The sequence below is a fragment of the Nicotiana sylvestris genome, chromosome 10 (assembly GCF_000393655.2).
Source record: "Nicotiana sylvestris chromosome 10, ASM39365v2, whole genome shotgun sequence".
Classification (NCBI taxonomy): domain Eukaryota; kingdom Viridiplantae; phylum Streptophyta; class Magnoliopsida; order Solanales; family Solanaceae; genus Nicotiana; species Nicotiana sylvestris.
The window spans coordinates 124,250,801-124,266,068 of NC_091066.1; the positions used below are offsets into that span (position 1 = coordinate 124,250,801).

At 36.4% G+C, this 15,268-nt stretch overlaps 1 long non-coding RNA gene across 1 annotated transcript; it reads right to left on the bottom strand.

Moving 5' to 3' along the window:
• Positions 1 to 2,668: 2,668 nt before the first annotated feature.
• LOC138880465 (uncharacterized) lies at positions 2,669 to 4,022 on the bottom strand. The gene is made up of 2 exons (XR_011403140.1): positions 3,612 to 4,022; positions 2,669 to 2,820 (listed from the first exon to the last, which is right to left on the bottom strand). It is a non-coding gene; the product is annotated as an uncharacterized lncRNA (long non-coding RNA).
• Between the last annotated feature and the right edge of the window lie 11,246 nt (positions 4,023 to 15,268).

Consider the following 15,268-nt stretch of genomic DNA (forward strand, 5'->3'; position numbering starts at 1 on the left):
AATCATTCTTTAACAAAATCTTTCTAATAGATACGAAAATATTACCCTCCCCCCAAAGCATGTCGTCCAAATGTCCTCTAAAGAAAATAGTGAAGAACAAATGGCCTCCCTCCTAGAACACGGAATGTATACTATATCCATGAAAGATCATGCTATAAAACAAACCCTTGTCCACTCAAAAGACATGCAAATTGAAGCCCCAATCATTACCCTATCCACCAATATCTCCCTCACCACTGGTAGCTCTAATCCCATGCCTGCCAGTGATCTTTTAAATATACAACAACCTATAAAAAATGCCAAGACTCCCTTCAACTCTAAGGAGAAGTCACACACTCATCCAAATACTAAGACAACACAGAGCTCAAACTATGTAAAACCTACCTCCCTTCCCTCCACAAGCAGAAAATCCTCAAATTGTTCATGTCCAACCTCTACAAGCTCAGGATTACCAGCCTGTCTCGTGGATAGAAATGGGCCTAATGGGGAATACAGTCTCATTAAACCTCCAAATAAATGGTCAGGAGTCGATAGTTATTCTCTACAACACTTAATATCTAGCTTAGTTGGTAACCGACGGAATGAGGATTGCAATGAACAACTACCTGAATCAAGTTTGGCTAAACAATATCCTACACCCATTAGCACCATCACTGAATCCACACTTGATGCATGCAATGAGAAACCAGTGGAATATGCCACCACACTTCAACCCAATCTATCCCTAGAATGTCCTCCTAGACATGCCCTTCTTTCCACCAAAAATGTTATCCTAACTAAACCCTAACTTCATGCCATGGGAGAACACACAACAAGCCCAGGAGTAATCAACTGCTCCAATATCACCACCATACCACCAGGCAATGTAGAACCAGAACACGAAGAAGCAGACATGGATGAGATAGGGGAACCTCTCAACCTAGGATTGGAGCAATTCCTAGAGTTCTCAAACCTAGACGGGATAAAAGGGTATCTCTTCACGGAGATGCAAGAGAAGATACATGTGCTCAACTGTCCATTGGTACTGTACAAGTGCTCGATGGACATCAGACCACCCCAAGATCCAATAGTGGGAAACAGAGCTATGATCCTAGTTCCATCACTAAAATGTAACCATGTCCTTCTGGAGGAAGTGGGGGAGAATGGGGATCCATTAAACATGAACCTAAACCTATCCATGAATCGTCCTACTAACTTCATTATATGGAACATAAGGGGTGGGAACAATGACAACTTTAGGAAGAACTTTAGGGAGATAATAGACACACACAGGCCTTGCATGGTGACATTATTGGAGACTAGGATGGCCTTGCTTCATGCTCAAATGCTTCATGGGAACCCTGTCCTTCTAGAGGAAGTGAGGGAGAACGGGGATCCAACAAACATGAACCTAAACCTATCCATGAATCGTCCTACTAACTTCATTATATGGAACATAAGGGGTGGGAATAATAACAACTTTAGGAAGAACTTTAGGGAGATGATAGACACACATAGGGCTTGCATGGTGACATTATTGGAGACTAGGATGGGAAATAATACTCAAATGCTTCATGACTTTGGCTTCTCGGAGATGATAGAAGCGCTAGCAGAAGGACAGGAAGGTGGCATGTTGGTAATGTGGAACCATGAAGTTGTTACTGTTCACAACTTCATCCGTAGGAACCAAGAAATTCATGCAACAATAGAGGTACTCCCTTTTCGTAAAAATTAGCTTTTTTCTTCAATATATGATAGTACTGATAAGCATAATAGGAACATTATGTGGGAAGACCTAGAGAACATTAGTACAAAGTCTGGTGGAATTGATTTTTACTGGTGTTTCAAGTCACCTTTTATTTGAATCCCTATTCAAAGGAAGGTTTGACTTTATTATTATTGGTCTGCGAAAATAAAGTCCGGGTAAGGAATTTTGCTGACCGGGGAGAAGGTGTAAGGCATTCCCTGAGTCCCGTGGTTCTAGCACGGTCGCTTTATTGACTACATTTGGCTTGAATTAAACTTGGATAAACTGTGGTTTATTTGATTTTTATGCTTTTCGTATGTCCGTTTTTATTTATTTTAAAAAAAAAATTAAAGAAAAGATTTGAATAATAATCTACAACTTAACTAATGAGAGAAAATTATTTTTATGAATACTAATTTAAAAGATGAGAGTAATGAGAGAAAATTATCAATTGACATTGCTTAAAACTAGTAAGATGTGGGCTTGTCTTGACATTGAATTGGATTGATGGAGTCAAATGAGCTCATGTCCAAGACAAAACCCAAAAGCCCATATGCTTTTGGACTTTAAATTTGCAGATATGGCCTTTTAAAGCTATGTTACAGATTTGGCCATATCTTGCTATTTGCAATCCGTAGCCAACTATTTACAAAAATAAGTTTATAGATTGTCTTTCTAATCTACAACTTAACTACCTTACTAAATAAGTATTTTTTAAGAGATAAAAAAAGATTATTGGGACTCTAAAATATAATAATAATAATAATAATAATAATAACAATAATAATAATAATAATAACTTAGCTTGGTGATAACAAAGGGACAAACATGGCTACAAGGGTTCAAATTTTAATATATATGCTCCTTTCAGACAACCAAATGCCAGTGGAATTATATCTAATGCTTTGCAAAAATAAAAATAATTAAAGATGCTTAACACAATTTAATTAACTAACATATCGTTATAACATTATCAAACATTCAAGAGCATATAAAAATGAATTACAATAGAAGGATAAAGCTACTAATATTTCCCAGCGTCATTATCTTTCATTCAAACTCGATTTTATGAGTTTACATGGTCCGAAAATTACCTGGACAGCAGAAAGAAGAACAAATACAACAGAGTCAGCTCTTTCCAAAATCAACAGCAAAACAATTAAACGAGCAGCAACAATAGCAAAAGACAGCGACAACCGGCAGATTCAAACCCAAGAAAATAAACTAGAAATACCCCAGCAAAACAGTACAATTATGTAACTCCAGAAAAATCTTTCAAGACTACTCTATTTTCCTTAAACAAGTTTTTCACTTAAGAATCAACTCATAAAGCCTGCTAAGGGATATTATATCTACTGATTTTTTCTCTTTTTTGTGTGTAGAGCTCCCTCAATAAGATGTAGTGTCCTCCTTTTATATCAAAACAATCAGCTATTTTTAAAAAAAATTAAAAATCAATCTTTTTGATAGATTTTTCTACAAAATCTGTTCTTAAATTCAAAATGCCAGACTTTCTGGTTCAAATCTTGTCAAGTATTTCAAACAAAATCTGCTCTCCACTATTCAATGACAAACTTTTATTCAAACACTGTCCAAAGGTCTACATTTTCTTACCAAACAATTTGACTTTTGAGTGTTGTACTCAAAGAGTCTTGAAGTAGTAAATAAACAATCAACCAAGTACCATATGCTCTTAAGTATTTTTCACTACCTCACTTTTATCAACACAAAACTATTTTACTACTTTAACAAGTGCAAAAACAGAAAATTTGACATTTCAAATTTCAAAAACTAATGCTAAAATAATTAATAATAGAAAAAAATAAGATCTGAAAAAATAAAAATAAAATAAAAAATCAGCCACGAAAAATAATAGGATTTTTACCATTTTATAATTCAAGTGGCCGAAAAAATGGTGGTATGCCAAAAGAGGGTGTTCGGGGAGGTCGCCGGAATTTGGCCGGATTTTGATCGCCGGATTTTCATGGTGAAATTGGCATCAATAGCTAGGTCTTGAGGAGCTCTATCCATTGATGTAAGTATTGTGGGGTGGTAGTGGTTGGAGCTTCAAGAATTTGGACAAAAAAGTGACGGGAAAGTTTCCTAGATCTATGATTCAAAGAGTTTGAGGGATTTTTGAAGGATTTGGTTTGGAGATATGGAAGGAGGAAGTTGTGGAGATTACATGGTGTGAATTTGGAGGTGTTTGGAGGTGGTCCGCTGGCAGCGACGATTTCCGGCCAGCGGTGGTGGGCGGAGCTGGGACGGCGTAGAGAGAGTGAAGAGAGAGAGAGAAGAGAGAAGAAGGAGAAAAGAATTATGGGTAAAAATGAGGACAATTTCCTGATTTTTTAGGCTTTAAATACCTAAGCCAAGAGTGAATAAGATCTATTGAATCAAGATGGAATGGATGAGTATGATTTGATCTTGTTTCATTTAGTGAAACGGCGTAGTTTTGAGGCAAAACTACGTAGTTTCAGGCCCTTTCAATGGCAGCCCTTTATCTTGCACTCTTGGACACTTTTTCTTTCAAATTTGGCCAAATTTCTTCCTTAATCCTACTTATTAAACTAATTTTACACAAATAAATTAATTAAATAACTTATTCTAATTAACTTGATTAATTCACCAACTGAACAACTAGTTAATTCTTAAAATGCACAAATGAAGAAAGAACTATTTTTTTAGTATTTTATGATAGGAAATATGCAATTAAAATCACAAAAATTGAGAAAAATAATTAAAATAACAAAACACTAATAACTTTAGGAGGTGTTAAAATAGTGCAAAAATTAGGTGTTCACAGCTGCCCCACTTTGCTCGAGAACATGAAGAGTTTTCGTGCAAAGAAAAGTGAATGCCATAGCTAATTTTTGCTCACATGTCCCTCCAATGGAAGCAATTTTTTTTGAAAAAAAGGTTACCGAACCTTGCTTCCGAGGCTGCCTACATATCCTTGGCTATAAAGGAATCAGGTCAGTGTATTTCTGGAAAAATTTGGTAGCTGGGACTACTGGACACTAGAGTTAAGACTGTTTATGCTGTTGCTGTCGCTGTTGCCATTGTTGTTACTCGCTTCTTACATCAAAAAAGAAAAAGAGAAGAGTACTATATATGTCTGCAAACTAAGAGTACAAAATTCCTATCTATGCGTCTTCTGGAGTCAAATCTTGATTCTTGACCTGCTCGCTTGCGTTGACCTTAGATTGGATTTTGATACTCTTTGAAGAAACGATTATGACTCAATTTCAGTTGCTTGCTTTCTTGATCTGAAATTGAGAAGATGAATCTTGAGAAGCTGGGTTACTGACACATTGTCAAAGTTAACTCCAACTATCCTATGATCGAAAGACTTCTTCCTTCTGATGAGAAACTGAAACTGCAAGCTTTAATCGTCACTTGTGCTATACGGCGGAGCCTGCAAAACCATCAAAGACAAACAAAAACGAACAAAAAATTTTCTTCCCCAGTCTGGCACTAGAAAATTTTTGTGAGTTATTAGAGAAATCTGTAAATTATCTAATTTATTGAAAAGGCACACAGAAATAATAGTATAAACTATCTAAAAGTGATAAAATTTGGTAACGAATGATTGTGTAACCAGGGATCGGTATCCCGTACTACTGAAAGGAAATGTAACCAGGGGCCAGTACCCTATCTTACTGGAAGGAAATAGAATCGGGTGTTAGCACCATGTATTATTGATAAAGTGTTGAATTCCTCTAGGTGAAAAAGGTTCTACCTGAGTTAAACTGTATTAAATAACCTGAGCGAAGATTACTTCTAAACGGAACTATGAGCTGGATCCCTCCAGGCGAAACAATTCTACCTGAGTTAGGCTACGTAAAACACCCTGAGCGAAGATTACTTCTACCCGGAACTACGGACTGGATCCCCCTAGGCGAAATGGTTCTACCTGGGTTAAGCTACGTAAAACACCTGAGCGAAGAGTACTTCTACCCGGAAACTATGAGCTGGATCCCCCTAGATGAAACGGTTTTACTTGGGTTAAGCTACATAAAACACCCTGAGCGAAGAGTACTTCTACCCGAAAACTATTAGCTGGATACCCCTAGGCGAAACGGTTCTACCTGGGTTAAGCTACATAAAACACCTTGAGCGAAGAGTACTTCTACCCGGAAACTATGAGCTGGATCCCCCTAGGCAAAACGGTTCTACCTGGGTTAAGCTACGTAAAACAACTTGAATGAAGAGTACTTCTACCCGTAAATATAAGCTGGATCCCCCTAGGAGAAAAGGTTCTACCTGGGTTAAGCTACGTAAAAACAACCTGAGCAAAGAGTACTTCTACCTAGAACTACGAACTGGATCCCCCTAGGTGAAACGGTTCTACCTGGGTTAAGCTAATGTAAAACAACCTGAGCGAAGAGTACTTCCACCCGAAAATATGAGCTGGATCCCCCTAGGTACCTGAGTTAAGCTCCGTAAAACACACTGAGCGAAGAGTACTTCTACCCGGAACTATGAGCTAGATCCCCCTAGGCGAAATGGTTCTACCTGGGTTAAGCTACGTAAAATACCCTGAGCGAAGATTACTTCTACCCGGAACTACGAACTGGATCCCCCTAAGCAAAACGGTTCTACCTGGGTTAAGCTACGTAAAATACCCTGAGCGAAGAGTACTTCTACCCGGAAACTATGAGCTGGATCCCCCTAGGCGAAAGGATTCTACCTGAGTTAAACTGCGGAAAACACCCTGAGCGAAGAGTACTTCTACCCGGAAATATGAGCTGGATCCCCCTAGGCGAAACAGTTCTGCCTGAGTTAAGCTACGCAAAACAACTTGAGCGAAGAGTACTTCTACCCGGAACTATGAGCTGGATCCCCTAGGCGAAAATGTTCTACCTGGGTTAAGCTACGTAAAAATAGGAGGTGTGAACAATAGTGATGTATGCCAAAAGTAAAAGAAAAATGGAGATTTTAAGGAGCTTACGTTTGGTGACATTCGTTCTTTTAGAATCACCATTCTGCATGTTGTGTTCCTGCTTCAAACAAAGAAATATTTGTGAGTTTTCAAAGTGGTGGTTGGTTTTGTGACCTTGATTCTTTTGATCACTTGATCTCGGCCCTTTCAACTAAAACTGGTTGCTTCCTGAATACCGATTGCCTTTCTGACTCTGGAGAAAGTCTAGCTTTTCTAGACTTTGTCATGATGATTGGTTGGTGGAACTTAACCTTTTCGACTTTATCTTGCCTTCTTAGGCCTTTTCCTTCTGATTTCTCTTTTTTTTTTCTTCTTTTTTCTTCTTCTTTTTTTTCATCATTTTTTTCTTTTCTTTTCTTCGGAGCATTGGGGAACTTTCGGCTCCTCAAATTTTGTTGCAACGGCTAGTCGCGTGGGACTTAACCTTTTCCAATTTTATTTCGCCTTCGTTGGCCTTTCTTTTCTGGCTTCTTTCTCCCAACTTCAAATTCAGAGCATTTGGGATGCCTTGGCTTTTTACAACTCTTTGCCGAGACGGTTAGCCACGTGGGACTCAACCTTTTCAACTTCATTTCCTTTAAAGGCGCTCCATTTGAATTTCTCTTTCCAAGAGTTTTGATTTCGAAGCATCGGCCGCAATGGCTAGTCGGAGTCGACTTGATGCCCATACGAGGCTGGGTGCCTTTCTGCACATTAGCTCACGCCAAATGAGAACCCTATAAATCAGTCTTGCCATCCTTTCTTTGTCTTAGTTTCGGAACAATGTTAGACCGAAATGGATTCAAAGAAAACAAACAATGGAATGGAGAATGAGTTTAAAACAAGAAGTGTCCCTTTCAGGGAAAGGAAAGAAGGACTTATCTGGAGTACATGCGGACTTCAATGAACATGACATGCCTTTTGGACTGGATGCCTAATTTGTGTAAACCGTCCGACTCTCAGAAATTCATCACAATGTTTTCCTCAAAATCGAGAAACCTTGCCAGGACTTTATCGGTGCCGATGGATGTGAGGATCCTCTTTTCGATCAGGGGCGCCCTTTGCGGGTTTTCACGAGCTGACCTCTCTCATTTTTCTTCTCGCCTTATAGTGCTCTTTACGAGTTTTTACTAACAAGACTCTCTTATTTTTCATTTCTCTTCTTACCATCGCCTAATGGTGCCCGTGTGTGTTTTCACTAATAAGACTCTCTCATTTTATTTCTCTCATTTTTATTGCATCGGATCCAAGTAATCGTATTCTCTGATCCTTGAACATTCTCACCGATTGATCGGAAGGACTTGAAAGGATTTGGGTAAAAATGATTTGGATCGAATTACAACTTTGGAACCATTCAGGCGGGATCATCGCCGGACCATTACAATATCTGCCCCAGTTTCACTTTTGGGGGAATTTGGATATTTATTTTGGTGTGACTGAACCCCAGAGAGAGGTTGCCTACGCATCCTTTCGGAATCAAGTCGAACGTAGTTCAGAATGACTTGAACTTGTTTTGATTGATAATTTTTGTTTCATTTTTCATTTATTTTTTTTGCTTTTTTTTTTCAATAACACCTTTAGGTTCCAAAGAGGGTGATTAAAGAATGGGTGCCGGCTCAAAGGGTTTGCAAAGGGTTGATAGTGTTTGGGTAGCGAGAATGAAAGTCTTCGTCATCCCAATTGGAGAATATTAGTACTATATGGAGGATCCAACATAGTACCTTTTGACTGTATTTGAATTGATAGTTATTTCAGGGACATTTCCTTCTATGTGTCCCAAGTGCAACACACTCTTTTGGCAGTACTCTTGTTGCAATGTACGAACCTTTCCAATCTGGGAACCAATTTTCCTTCATTTGTTCCAACTCTTTGTTTTATTTCCTTAAACTTTATCTTCATTGCAATCTAACCTTGATTCATTATTTCGAGGCCTAACAACTTTCAGGATATGGGCATGAAGTCCGCAAGCATGTCATGTTATTGAAATCTGCATTTAACAGAACTAAAAAGAGAATAAGAAAGAAAAATGACAAGATTAAGAAAAGAGACATTCCTGGAAAATGAAATATTAATTTCATTTGATTTTTTGATTTTTTTTTTATTATTTTTTTTCAATTTTTTGAAGATAGAAGGGTTTGCATAAGAAAGTAAGACAATAATTTAAAACATCCGGATCACACCCTGAGATAATCCGGATGCAGAAAGGATAGCAAGACTGGCCACTAAGACTCCCGTTTGATGGGGAACTTTCATGCTTGGCGACCATTTTTTGCTTTTCTTCTATCTCGGCAAAGGCTGCAATGGCCTTCAGTACCAGATCAAATTCCTCAGCTTCACAAATCATTCTGACCATTGGCCCAATGTTGTGGGCAGGCAATAGATTGTTCATCACATCAGAAGCTTCTTCATCCCGAAAAAATGATTCTTTCAGTTTCAATCAAATCTTCAACTATCCTTTTGAGGGTCCAACGGTCCTCTGTACTGTGTCCCACTGCTCTAGAGTGGTATTCATATCTAGCATCAGCTCGGTGCGAGGGGGACTCGGGGTTCGGCCATTTCGGGGCCACTGGCTGCAACAGATCTAGCCTGATTAGCTTTTGGAACAAGCTTGAATACGATTCACCAATATGGGTGAACTGATTCTTTCTGAAAGGCTCTCTTGGGCGAGGATTGTATCGGAGATCATTTGGTTGGGGATTATATGGAGCTAGGTAAGGATGTGCATTTCTAGGAGGTGAAGCTCGGTTTTGTGTATAATGTTGTGGCCGCGTGCAAGGTTGCGCGTTCATCACTGCATACCAACAAAATCAACCACCTGAACAGAACCTGACTAATTTGCTCACATCACAACCTCGTTAGTTTTGAGACATTTAACACATAGGAAATCGCACGTTGGGGATGCAATACACCTAATAGTTAAACATTTCTACCATGTGTTTGAACAGTTGCATGTTTCATCCCGGCCTTAACTAACCCTTTAAGTATGTACCTCTTTTCTTTTATTTTGTACCTCTATTTAATCACTCTTGATTTTTTTTCGTCTCTGTCGCTTTTCATTTTTTTGGCATTCTCCTTTCTTTTTTTTTTGGTCACTCTTTTATTTTTTGTCACTCTTTTTTTTTTAGTTTATTTTTTCCTCAGTTAATTCTATGGTTATGATCGAATCCGATGGGGATTGCCTACGTATCATGACGCCGCATGAATCAGATCATTACGTAGTTCAGAAAAAATCAGGAATAAAGTACACAAACTAACTCTCGTTTTTTACTCATATACAAATAACTCTACGAAAGCTCCTAATAAGGAAAATAATTTTGGATTTTTTTTGGTAGAAAGAAAGGATTCAAAAGAAGAAAGAATTTTTTGTTTCAATTTTTTTATTGAATTGTTGAAAGTGAGACTTCTAAAGAAGAGCGATTTTTTTTTGAAATTCGATTTTTTTTTTCATTTTGTTTTTGCAATTGTTGAAAGAAAGAATTAAAAAAAGATTTTTTTTGATTTTTTTTTGGAATTTTTTGAAATAAACACTTCTAAAGAAGAAATAAAATATTTTTGAATTTTGAATATTGTTTTTTCAATTTTTGAAAGAAAAACTTCTGAAGCAGAAAAAAATATATTTTGGAATTCAAATTTTTTTTGGAATTTTTGATTTTTTTTCTTTTTCATTTATTTATTTTTTTGTGATTTTTGAAGGAAAAAAAATCTGATTTTTGTTTTTTTTGTGGAAGAAAGACTTATAAAATAAAAAAGAAAAAAATATTTTTGAATTTTTTTTTTGATTTTTTTAAAATTGGGGTCTCTAAGAAATTATTTTCTAAAGAAGGAAGTAAAGAGAAATATATTTGAATTTGTTTTTCGAAAATTGGGGGCCGGAACCGATGAGGTTTGCCTACGTATCTCACATCCGATGAGAATCAGACCCGCGTAGTTCGGTCAATTTGGGTAACCTTTTTTTTAATAATTCCGCTACACTAATTTTCTAATGCCGGTCGACAATGCAAGTAAGCCTTCCAAATGATGTATCAAGTAGCACATACGTGAACATGATAGTTTCAAATAGGATACCTGTCTTATACGGACCCGGCCCCTGTGCCGAGTTTCGCTAAGTCAAATGCATGTGATGCACATAGAGCGAACCTACTAGGAAAAATCCGGTATGAGGTTTGTTCTCCTAGGTTTAAATCTTGGTGGAAAAGGTATCTATACTGGCTTACTCGAGCGGACAACTCGAGCCGAGGAGGGTCAGTGTACCGGTAGCATTGGTTTCCGGCTTAACTGGTGGTTCTCCCCGCCTAAAATAGGTGTGACTAAAATCCTTCACCGGGTGAAAAACACCTCGGTTATCTCAAAGAAAGCGGGCTATGTCAAGCAAATGCCCAATTTTAATTCAAGAAGACTCGGAGGGGGTGCGTGAGAAGACAATTTATATGTACCGTTCAAAAATATCAAAGCGATAAAAAGCAAACAAGTGGCACATTATACCCAAATAAATCACAGTATATACAAAATTAATAAAGCTAAATAAAAGTCAACATGTACAAGCTCGAATTCTGGTTGTCCCCAGCAGAGTTGCCAGAGCTGTCACACCTCCTTTTTACCCCTCCAAGAGATAAGTGTGCAAAATGTAACGGATTGTGGGTTAAGAGCTTTTCCGATTAAAGTGACAAATTTGAAGTAGGGATTATTTTATTTACAGAGTCACCACTTGGAATTGATTTTTATTGGTGTTCCAAGTCACCTTTTATTTGAATCTTTATTCAAAGGAAGGTTTGACTCTATTATTATTGGTCTGCGAAAACAAAGTCCGGGTAAGGAATTCTGTTGACCAGGGAGAAGGTGTAAGGCATTCCCTGAGTCCCGTGGTTCTAGCATGGTCGCTTTATTGACTACATTTGGCTTGAATTAAACTTGGATAAACTGTGGTTTATTTGATTTTTATGCTTTTCTTATGTCCGTTTTTATTTATTTTAAAAAAAATTAAGAAAAGATTTGAATAATAATCTACAACTTAACTAATGAGAGAAAATTATTGTTATGAATACTAATTTAAAAGATGAGAGTAATGAGAGAAAATTATCAATTGACATTGCTTAAAACTAGTAAGATGTGAGCTTGTCTTGACATTGAATGGGGCAACCCACTATTGGATTGATGGAGTCAAATGGGCTCATGTCCAAGACAAAACTCAAAAGCCCATATCTTGGCCATATCTTGTAGATATGTCCTTTTAAAGCTATGTTACAGATTTGGCCATATCTTGCTATTTGCAATCCGTAGCCAACTATTTACAAAAATAAGTTTACAGATTGTCTTTCAAATCTACAACTTAACTACCTTACTAAATAAGTATTTTTTAAGAGATAAAAAAAGATTATTGGGACTCTAAAATATAATAATAATAATAATAATAATAATAATAATAATAATAATAATAATAATAATAATAAAAACTTAGCTTGGTGATAACAAAGGGACAAACATGGCTACAAGGGTTCAAATTTTAACATATATGCTCCTTTCAGACAACCAAATGCCAGTGAAATTATATCTAACGCTTTGCAAAAATAAAAATAATTAAAGATGCTTAACACAATTTAATTAACTAACATATCGTTATAACATTATCAAACATTCAAGAGCATATAAAAATGAATTACAATAGAAGGATAAAGCTACTAATATTTTCCAGCGTCATTATCTTTCATTCCAACTTGATTTTATGAGTTTACGTGGTCCGAAAATTACGTGGACAGCAGAAAGAAGAACAAATACAGCAGAGTCTGCTCTTTCCAAAATCAACAGCAAAACAATTAAACGGGCAGCAACAACAACAAAAGACAGCGACAACCAGCAGATTCAAACCCAAGAAAATAAACTAGAAATACCCCAGCAAAACAATACAATTATGTAACTCCAGAAAAAAATTTCAAGACTAATCTATTTTCCTTAAACAAGTTTTTCACTTAAGAATCAACTCACAAAAGTTGCTAAGGGATATTATAGCTACTGATTTTTTCTCTTTTTTGTGTGTAAAGCTCCCTCAGTAAGATGTAGTGTCCTCATTTTATATCAAAACAATCAGCTATTTTAAAAAAATTAAAAATCAATCTTTTTGACAGATTTTTCTACAAAATCTGCTCTTAAATTCAAAATGCCAGACTTTCTGGTTCAAATCTTGTCAAGTATTTCAAACAAAATCTGCTCTCCACTATTCAAAGACAGACTTTTATTCAAACACTGTCCAAAGGTCTACATTTTCTTACCAAACAATTTGACTTTTGAGTGTTGTACTCAAAGAGTCTTGAAGTAGTAAATAAACAATCAAACAAGTACCATATACTCTTAAGTATTTTTCACTACCTCACTTTTATCAACACAAAACTATTTTACTACTTCAACAAGTGCAAAAACAGAAAATTTGACATTTCAAACTTCAAAAACTAATGCTAAAATAATTAATAATAGACAAAAATAAGATCTGAAAAAATAAAAATAAAATAAAAAATCAGCCACGAAAAATAATAGGATTTTTACCATTTTATAATTCAAGTGGCCGAAAAATGGTGGTATGTGAAAAGAGGGTGTTCGGGGAGGTCGCCGGAATTTGGCCGGATTTTGATCGCCGGATTTTCATGGCGAAATTGGCATCAATAGCTAGGTCTTGAGGAGCTCTATCCATTGATGTAAGTATTGTGGGGTGGTAGTGGTTGGAGCTTCAAGAATTTGGGCAAAAATGTGACGGGAAAGTTTCCTAGATCTAAGATTCAAGGAGTTTGAGGGATTTTTGAAAGATTTAGTTTGGAGATATGGAAGGAGGAAGTTGAGGAGATTACATGGTGTGAATTTGGAGATGTTTGGAGGTGGTCCGCCGCCGACGGCGGTGGGTGGAGCTGGGGCGGCGTAGAGAGAGTGAAGAGAGAAGAAGGAGAAAAGAATTATGGGTAAAAATGAAGACAATTTCCAGATTTTTGAGGCTTTAAATACCTAAGCCAAGAGTGAATGAGATCCATTGGATCAAGATGGAATGGATGAGTATGATTTGATCTTGTTTCATTTAGTAAAACGGCATAGTTTTGAGGCAAAACTACGTAGTTTCAGACCCTTTCAATGGCAGCCCTTTATCTTGCACTCTTGGACACTTTTTCTTTCAAATTTGGCCAAATTTCTTCCTTAATCCTACTTATTAAACTAATTTTACACAAATTAATTAATTAAATAAATGGTCAATTAACTAGATTAATTCACCAACTGAACAACTAGTTAATTCTTAAAATGCACAAATGAAGAAAGAACTATTTTTTTAGTATTTTATGATAGGAAATATGTAATTAAAATCACAAAAATTGAGAAAAATATAAAATAAGAAAACACTAATAACTTTAGGAGGTGTTAAAATAGTGCAAAAATTAGGTGTTCACACAAACTATAAAGGGCCATGGATGGTAGGAGGAAATTTTAATGATATTATGAGTTCAAATGAAAAATTTGGAGGAAGACCTATTAACAATAATAGGTCTAACTACCTATGGTCTAAGATTAACAATTGTAATCTAATAATTCTTGGCTATAAAGGGTCAAATCATAGACAAAGGGTTCAAATATACATGGTCAAATCATAGACAAAAAAATAAGGGCCTCGTTATGGAAAGATTAGACAAAATTCTAGAAAATAAAGAGCGGATAGAATTATTCCCTAATTGAACTAATTCACCTACCTAAGACTTATTCTGATCGCAACCCTATTTTAGTAGAATTAAGAAGAGCCTCTGATAATGCAATCATCATTCAAGAATTATTTTCCAATCTAAAGAAACTAAAAGGTAAACAAGGCAACATGATCCTAAAAATTGATCTTGAAAAAGCCTTTGATCGTTTAGAATGGTCTTTTATACATCACAAACATAGATACTTCAATTTCCATTCAAAATTCTCCAAACTATTATTAAATTGTATTTCAACCAACTCTATAGCAATATTAGTTAATGGCTCCATCACTAAATTCGTCAAGCCAAGTCGAGGTATAAGGCAAGGTGATCCTATATCGCCTTATATTTTCATCCTATATTTGGAGATGTTATCCAGATATATTAATCATCAGGTTGATATCTACAAATGGGATCCGATCACTATAGGAGGGAAAAACCAAACAAGAACTCAAGTAGACATGCTGGCCGAGTATCAAACAAGACAAGTGATACCCAGACATGCTGATTACACCCTTGAACAAGAGAGGGCAACTTAAGCATGCTTCATAAAGCAGTAAACAATAAGAGCAATTAAATACATAAGCCATTAAATTAGTATAGAAGGAGACATGGATTAATACACATGGAGCACATAGAGTTGAGTTTTAGAATTGACCTAGGAACATACTAGTTAAGGAAGCAAAATATAGAAAGTAAAGCAAGTAGAGTTCCACAGTCTAGCCTTGGCTTTCAGCCGACTAGACAAGCAGTTAGCACAAGTAGCAGAGAGAGAGAGAGAGAGAAGAGAGAATTTTATGTGTGTGTGTGTGTTTTTGAACTAATTGTTCGTGTCTTAAGACTGTAGAAGAGAGTAATTTATATAGTAGTTGAGAGCAGGGTAAAATAAGGTAAAGAATCAATCATCCAGTAATT